The following is a 7,500-nucleotide window of genomic DNA, read 5'->3' on the forward strand; positions in this document are numbered from 1 at the left end:
CGGGTACCCGGGCCCCCGGGGACCCCGGCGGGCGGGCCCGGGCGCTGCCTTCCCCGTCTCGCCATCGCCGGACCTCACGGAGGTCTGACCCAGCAAACCCGGCGGAAAAAGGACCATCGGGAAGGGGCTGAGAGGCAGGAGCGTACCCGGGCCCCTGGGGGCCCCGGCGGGCGGGCCCCGGGTCTGCCTTCCCCCCTCTCGGGATCGCCGGACCTCACGGAGGTCTGACCCAGCAAACTCGGAGAAAAAGACCCGTCGGGAAGGGGGCTGGGAGGCAGGTGTGCGCACCCGGGCCCCTGGGGGCCCCGCTTCGGGCGGGCCCAGGGGCTGCCTTCCCCCGTCTCGGGATCCACGGACCTCACGGGGCTCCGACCCAGAAAACTCGGAGAGAAAGGACCATCGGGAAGGGGCTGAGAGGCAGGAGCGTACCCGGGCCCCTGGGGGCCCCGGCGGGCGGGCCCCGGGTCTGCCTTCCCCTGATTCAGTATCGCCAAACATCACTTTGGTCTGACTGACCCTCTCCCTAGTAATCCGGAGGAAAATTACCCCCCTTTCTTGTAATCCGTGCGCACGAGGTGACAGAGGGGACCCTAGGCGCGAATGTACCCGACCTCCTGGAGCCCTCGCTGGGATCCGGGAGGCAAATGGACCCTCATCGAGACTTCCAGGCAAGCTCGGCCATCTGGTCGCCCCATAGGAAAGCATTGTGCGCGACCAGATGGCCGAAGGGGCCTGCGCGACCAGATGGCCGAAGGGGCCTGCGCGACCAGATGGCCGAGGGGACGTGCGCGACCAGATGGCCGAGGGGACAGGCGCGACCAGATGGCCCAGGGGAAAGGCAAAAGGGAAGGGGGAGCTTCCCCGGGCCCTCTGGACCCCGCACCCGGGCACCCTGCCGCCGCGGCAGGACCCGGGACGGAGCCCGGGGCGGGGAGGCCGCCCTCACCGGGCCCCCCCCCCCAGGGGCCCGGCCGGGGCTCCGGAACCCAGACGAGCGAGGAGAGGCTCCCCGGCCACAACGGAACCCCGTCCCGGGCCTTTGGCAGTGCCGCAGGCCGGGGGACAGGGCCCGGGGACGGAGACCCCGACCCGGGGCCCGGCCGGGCCCCTGGAACCAGCCGGGGCTCCCGGGACCGCAGGCGATGGGGAAGCCTCCCCGGGCCCTCCGGACCGCGCCCCGGGCACCCTGCCACGCGGAAGGACCCAGGACGGAGCCCGGGGCGGGGAGGCCGCCCTCCCCGGGGCCCCCAGGGGCCCGGCCGGAGCACCTGAACCCAGGCGAGCGAGGGGAGGCTCCCCGGCCACGACGGAACCCCGTCCCGGGCCTTTGGCAGTGCCGCAGGCCGGGGGACAGGGCCCGGGGACGGAGACCCCGACCCGGGGCCCGGCCGGGCCCCTGGAACCAGCCGGGGCTCCCGGGACCGCAGGCGATGGGGAAGCCTCCCCGGGCCCTCCGGACCGCGCCCCGGGCACCCTGCCACGCGGAAGGACCCAGGACGGAGCCCGGGGCGGGGAGGCCGCCCTCCCCGGGGCCCCCAGGGGCCCGGCCGGAGCACCTGAACCCAGGCGAGCGAGGGGAGGCTCCCCGGCCACGACGGAACCCCGTCCCGGGCCTTTGGCAGTGCCGCAGGCCGGGGGACAGGGCCCGGGGACGGAGACCCCGACCCAGGGCCCGACCGGGCCCCTGGACCCAGCCGGGGCTCCCGGGACCGCAGGTGCAAGGGAAGCCTCCCCGGGCCCTCCGGACCCCGCCCCGGGCACCCTGCCACGCGGAAGGACCCAGGACGGAGCCCGGGGCGGGGAGGCCGCCCTCCCCGGGGCCCCCAGGGGCCCGGCCGGAGCTCCTGAACCCAGGCGAACGAGGGGAGGCTCCCCGGCCACAACGGAACCCCGTCCCGGGCCTTTGGCAGTGCCGCAGGCCGGGGGACAGGGCCCGGGGACGGAGACCCCGACCCGGGGCCCGGCCGGGCCCCTGGAACCAGCCGGGGCTCCCGGGACCGCAGGCGATGGGGAAGCCTCCCCGGGCCCTCCGGACCGCGCCCCGGGCACCCTGCCACGCGGAAGGACCCAGGACGGAGCCCGGGGCGGGGAGGCCGCCCTCCCCGGGGCCCCCAGGGGCCCGGCCGGAGCACCTGAACCCAGGCGAGCGAGGGCAGGCTCCCCGGCCACGACGGAACCCCGTCCCGGGCCTTTGGCAGTGCCGCAGGCCGGGGGACAGGGCCCGGGGACGGAGACCCCGACCCGGGGCCCGGCCGGGCCCCTGGAACCAGCCGGGGCTCCCGGGACCGCAGGCGATGGGGAAGCCTCCCCGGGCCCTCCGGACCGCGCCCCGGGCACCCTGCCGCGCGGCAGGACCCGGGACGGAGCCCGGGGCGGGGAGGCCGCCCTCCCCGGGGCCCCCAGGGGCCCGGCCGGGGCTCCGGAACCCAGACGAGCGAGGGGAGGCTCCCCGGCCACAACGGAACCCCGTCCCGGGCCTTTGGCAGTGCCGCAGGCTGGGGGACGGGGCCCGGGGCCGGAGACCCCGACCCGGGGCCCGGCCGGGCCCCTGGACCCAGCCGGGGCTCCGGGGACCGCAGGCGCAGGGGAAGCCTCCCCGGGCCCTCTGGACCCCTCCCCGGGCACCCTGCCACGCGGCAGGACCCGGGACGGAGCCCGGGGTGGGGAGGCCGCCCTCCCCGGGGCCCCCAGGGGCCCGGCCGGAGCTCCGGGACCCAGACGAGCGAGGGGAGGCTCCCCGGCCCCAACGGAACCCCGTCCCGGGCCTTTGGCAGTGCCGCAGGCCGGGGGACTGGGCCCGGGGCCAAAGGCCTCAACCCGGGGCCCGGCCGGGCCCCTGGAACCAGCCGGGGCTCCGGGGACCGCAGGCGCAGGGGAAGCCTCCCGGGGCCCTCCGGACCCCTCCCCGGGCACCCTGCCACGCGGCAGGACCCGGGACGGAGACCGGGGTGGGGAGCCTGCCCTCCCCGGGGCCCCCAGGGGCCCGGCCGGAGCTCCTGAACCCAATGCAGCCACGGGAGGCACCCCGGCCGCAACGGAACCCCGTCCCGGGCCTTTGGCAGTGCCGCAGGCCGGGGGACGGCGCCCGGGGCCGGAGACCCCGACCCGGGGCCCGGCCGGGCCCCTGGACCCAGCCGGGGCTCCGAGGACCGCAGGTGCAGGGGAAGCCTCCCCGGGCCCTCCGGACCCTTCCCCGGGCACCCTGCCACGCGGCAGGACCCGGGACGGAGACCGGGGCGGGGAGGCCGCCCTCCCCGGGGCCCGGCCGGAGCTCCTGAACCCAATCCAGCCACGGGAGGCACCCCGGCCACAACGGAACCCCGTCCCGGGCCTTTGGCGGTGCCGCAGGCCGGGGGACGGCACCCGGGGCCGGAGACCCCGACCCAGGGCCCGGCCGGGCCCCTGGACCCATCCGGGGCTCCCGGGCGCGCAGGGGAAGGCCCTCCGGCCACCCTGCCACACGGCAGGACCCAGTTGCCGGCTGAGGACCGAGAGGGGTCCCAGAGTACCCTGTCCCTAGTAATCCGGAGGAAGGCTACCCCCCGTTCTTGAAACCCGCACGCTCCGAGTGACGGAGGGGACCCTAGGGGCGAACGCACCCGGCCTCCTGGAGCCCCGGCTGGGATCCGAGAGGCAAATGGACCCTCATCGGGACTTCCAGGCCTGGCCCTGCCATCTGGTCGCCCCATTGGAAAGCATTGCGCGCGACCAGATGGCCGAGGGGAAAGGAGCCACCAGGTGGCCGGCAACTGAAAGGACTCCCGCCTGCCCACCCACCAGGGGCTCGGGGTGGGGACTCTGCTTCCCGGCTGGGCCTCAGGCACGGGGAGGACCACCGGAGCTCTCGGGGCCTGGGCGTACCCGGGGGAGGACTGCCCGGGACCCGTGGAGCCCGTCCCTGGGCACTTTGCCATGCCGCGGCCCGGAGGAGGGAAGCCCCGGGGACCTGGGAGGATGTTGCCCGGGCGTAGCCCATCTGGTCCCCGGCAATGAACCGCACAACCCCAGCATGGGTGTTTCGGCATACCCTGCCCCTACTAATCCGGAGGAAGGATACCCTCCTTTCTTGTAACCCGCGCGCTGCGAGTGACGGAGGGGACCCTAGGCGCGGACGCGCCCGGCCTCCTGGAGCCCTGGCTGGGATCCGGGAGGCGAATGGACCCTCATCGGGACTTCCAGGCCGGCCCGGCCATCTGGTCGCCCCATTGGAAAGCATTGCGCGCGATCAGATGGCCGAGGGGAAAGGAGCGACCGGATGGCCGGCAACTGAAAGGGCTCCCGTCTGCCCGAGCCATAGCGGTAGGGCTCCCGCCTGCCCACCCTCACACCAAGGGCTCGGGGGGGGACTCTGCTTCCCGGGTTGGCCTCGGGCACGGGGAGGTCCACCGGAGCTCTCGGGGCCTGGGCGCCCGGGGGAGGACTGCCCGGGACCCGTGGAGCCCGTCCCTGGGCACTTTGCCATGCCGCGGCCCGGAGGAGGGAAGCCCCCGGAGGCCTTGGAGGATGTTGCCCGGGCGTCGCCCATCTGGTCCCCGGCAATGAACCGCACAGCCCCAGCATGGGTGTTCCGGCATACCCTGCCCCTAATAATCCGGAGGAAGGATACCCCCCTTTCTTGTAACCCGCGCGCTGCAAGTGACGGAGGGGACCCTAGGCGCGGACGCGCCCGGCCTCCCGGAGCCCTGGCTGGGATCCGGGAGGCGAATGGACCCTCATCGGGACTTCCAGGCCGGCCCGGCCATCTGGTCGCCCCATTGGAAAGCATTGCGCGCGACCAGATGGCCGAGGGGAAAGGCGCGACCAGGTGGCCGGCAACTGAAAGGGCTCCCGTCTGCCCGAGCCATAGCGGTAGGGTTCCCGCCTGCCCACGCAGGGCTCCGTGGCTGCAGGGCTCTGGGCCTGCAGGGCTCCGGGGCTGCAGGGCTCCGGGGCTGCAGGGCTCCGGGGCTGCAGGGCTCTGGGCCTGCAGGGCTCTGGGCCTGCAGGGCTCCGGGGCTGCAGGGCTCCGGGGCTGCAGGGCTCTGGGGCTGCAGGGCTCCGGGGCTGCAGGGCTCCGGGGCTGCAGGGCTCCGGGGCTGCAGGGCTCTGGGCCTGCAGGGCTCCGGGGCTGCAGGGCTCCGGGCCTGCAGGGCTCCGGGGCTGCAGGGCCTTGGGCCTGCTAGGGTTCCGGGCCTGCAGGGCTCCAGGGCTCCGTGCTGAAGGGCTCCAGGGTCTGCAGGGCTTTGGGGCTGCAGGCCTCGGGGGACGCCCGGGAGACCCATGGAGCCCGTCCTGGGCACTTTGCCTCGCCGCGGGCTGGAGGAGGAAGCACCCGACGCCCCGGGGAAGTGTCGTCCGGGCTTGGCCCATCTGGTCCCCGCCTGAGAACCGCAATCCCCAGGAGGGGTGTCCCGGCATACCCTGCCCCTACTAATCCGGAGGAAGGCTACCCACCTTTCTTGTAACCCTCGCGCTCCGAGTGACGGAGGGGACCCTAGGCGCGGACGCGCCCGGCCTCCTGGAGCCCTGGCTGGGATCCGCGAGGCGAATGGACCCTCATCGGGACTTCCAGGCCGGCCCGGCCATCTGGTCGCCCCATTGGAAAGCATTGCGCGCGACCAGATGGCCGAGGGAAAGGTGCGACCAGATGGCCGGGACCGGAAGGACTCCCAGCTGCCCACACCGAGCCATAGCGGTAGGGCTCCCGACTGCCCTTGCAGGGCTCCGGGGCTCTGCACCAGGGTCCCTTGTCCCGGGCAGATGGACACTTGGCAGGCCGCAGGACGTGGGATCCCAGGCCCTGACCAAAAATCAGGAGGCCCGGGGCCGGTCCCTGCTTCTCAACACAGCCAGGCTGGGGAGGTCGGGGAGCCTGCCCAAGCACGAGGGACCCGTCCCGGGCACACAGTCCATGAGGTTGTGCGCTCGTTTTCCACAATTTTCTTCAGAATAGTGCGTAGTTGCGCTAGGCAAAGTCCGCCCAGCCCTACTCAGGATGTGCTCTCGTTTTCCACAAATTTTTTTAAAATTCTGCTACGCAAAGTCCGCCCAGCCCTAAGCAAACTCCTACTACGCAGTGGAAAGGACTTAGCCAGCCACCCACCCACCTGGCCCGGTCCCTGCTTCTGATCCCAGCCAGGTCTGGGGAGACTCCCTTCGCCCAATGGACCACGTCACGGGCACCCGGACCCTTACCAGGCCGCAGGACGGGTTCTCACAAACCACACGGTTGTATAGGGGTGGGCAGAAAACTACGCTCCGTCAGCGTAGCAGATAAAGCCAGCCACTCCTGCACACCGGCCCGGTCCCTGCTTCTGATAGCAGCCAGGCCGGAGAGAGCCTCCCTGGGCCCCGGTGGACCCCTGTCTCCAGCACCTAGACCCTCGGCTGTCTTGCAGGACGGGGGTGGCTCACGCACCCCGGGGCCCGCCGGACGGTGCAAGAGCCCCGGGCCCGGTCCCAGCTTCAGAACCCTAGCCAGGCCGGGGAGAAACTCCCTGGGCCCCGGTGGACACCCTTCCCCAGCGCATGGACCCTCGGCTGGCTTGCAGGACGGGGGGCTCCCGCTCCCTGGGACACTGGGACGGAGCACAAGCCCCGGACCCGGGCCCAGCTTCCGAACCCCAGCCAGGCCAGGGAGAGCCTCCCCGGGCCCTGGTGGACACCCTGTCCCCAGCGCCCGGACCCTCGGCTGGCTGGCGGGACAGGGGGCTCCCGCACCCCGGGAACGGAGCTCCAGCACCGGGCCCGGGACCAGCTTCCGGACCCCCAGCCAGGCCGGGGAGAGCCTCCCCGGGCCCCGGTGCACACCCGTCCCCAGCGCCCGGACCCTCGGCTGGCTTGCGGGACAGGGGGCTCCCGTACCCCAGGATGGAGCTCCAGCACCGGGCCCAGCTTCCGGACCCCCAGCCAGGCCGGGGAGAGCCTCCCCGGGCCCCGGTGGACACCCGGTCCCAGCGCCCAGACCCTCGGCTGGCTTGCGGGACAGGGGGCTCCCGCACCCCGGGAACGGAGCTCCAGCACCGGGCCCAGCTCCCGGACCTCCAGCCAGGCCCAGGGAGAGACTCCCAGGGACCCGGTGGACACCCTGTCCCCAGCGCCCTGACCCTCGGCTGGCTTGCGGGACAGGGGGCTCCCGCACCCCGGGAACGGAGCCGCACCCTGGGACGGAGCTCCAGCACCGGGCCCAGCTTCCGAACCCCCAGCCAGGCCGGGGAGAGCCTCCCCGGGCCCCGGTGGACCCTCTCTTCCCTAGCGCCCGTACCCTCAGCTGGTTCGCAGGACGGGGGGGCTCCCGGGCTCTGGGACGGAGCCGCACCCTGGGACGGAGCTCCAACCCCGGGCCCAGCTTCCGGACCTCCAGCCAGGCCAGGGACAGCCTCCCCGGGCCCCCGGTGGACCCCCTGTCCCCAGCGACCGGACCCTCGGCTGGCTTGCGGGACAGGGGGCTCCCGCACCCCGGGAACGGAGCTCCAGCACCGGGCCCAGCTCCCGGACCTCCAGCCAGGCCCGGGGAAAGAC

At 74.2% G+C, this 7,500-nt stretch overlaps 1 protein-coding gene across 1 annotated transcript in view; it reads left to right on the plus strand.

Annotated features, from left to right (window-relative positions):
• The window catches only part of XRN1 (5'-3' exoribonuclease 1), a 1,184,094-nt gene that overhangs the window by 86,264 nt on the left and 1,090,330 nt on the right, over positions 1-7,500 (plus strand). The gene's annotated exons all lie outside the window — the stretch shown is intronic.

This window comes from Triturus cristatus, chromosome 11 (assembly GCF_964204655.1).
Source record: "Triturus cristatus chromosome 11, aTriCri1.1, whole genome shotgun sequence".
Classification (NCBI taxonomy): domain Eukaryota; kingdom Metazoa; phylum Chordata; class Amphibia; order Caudata; family Salamandridae; genus Triturus; species Triturus cristatus.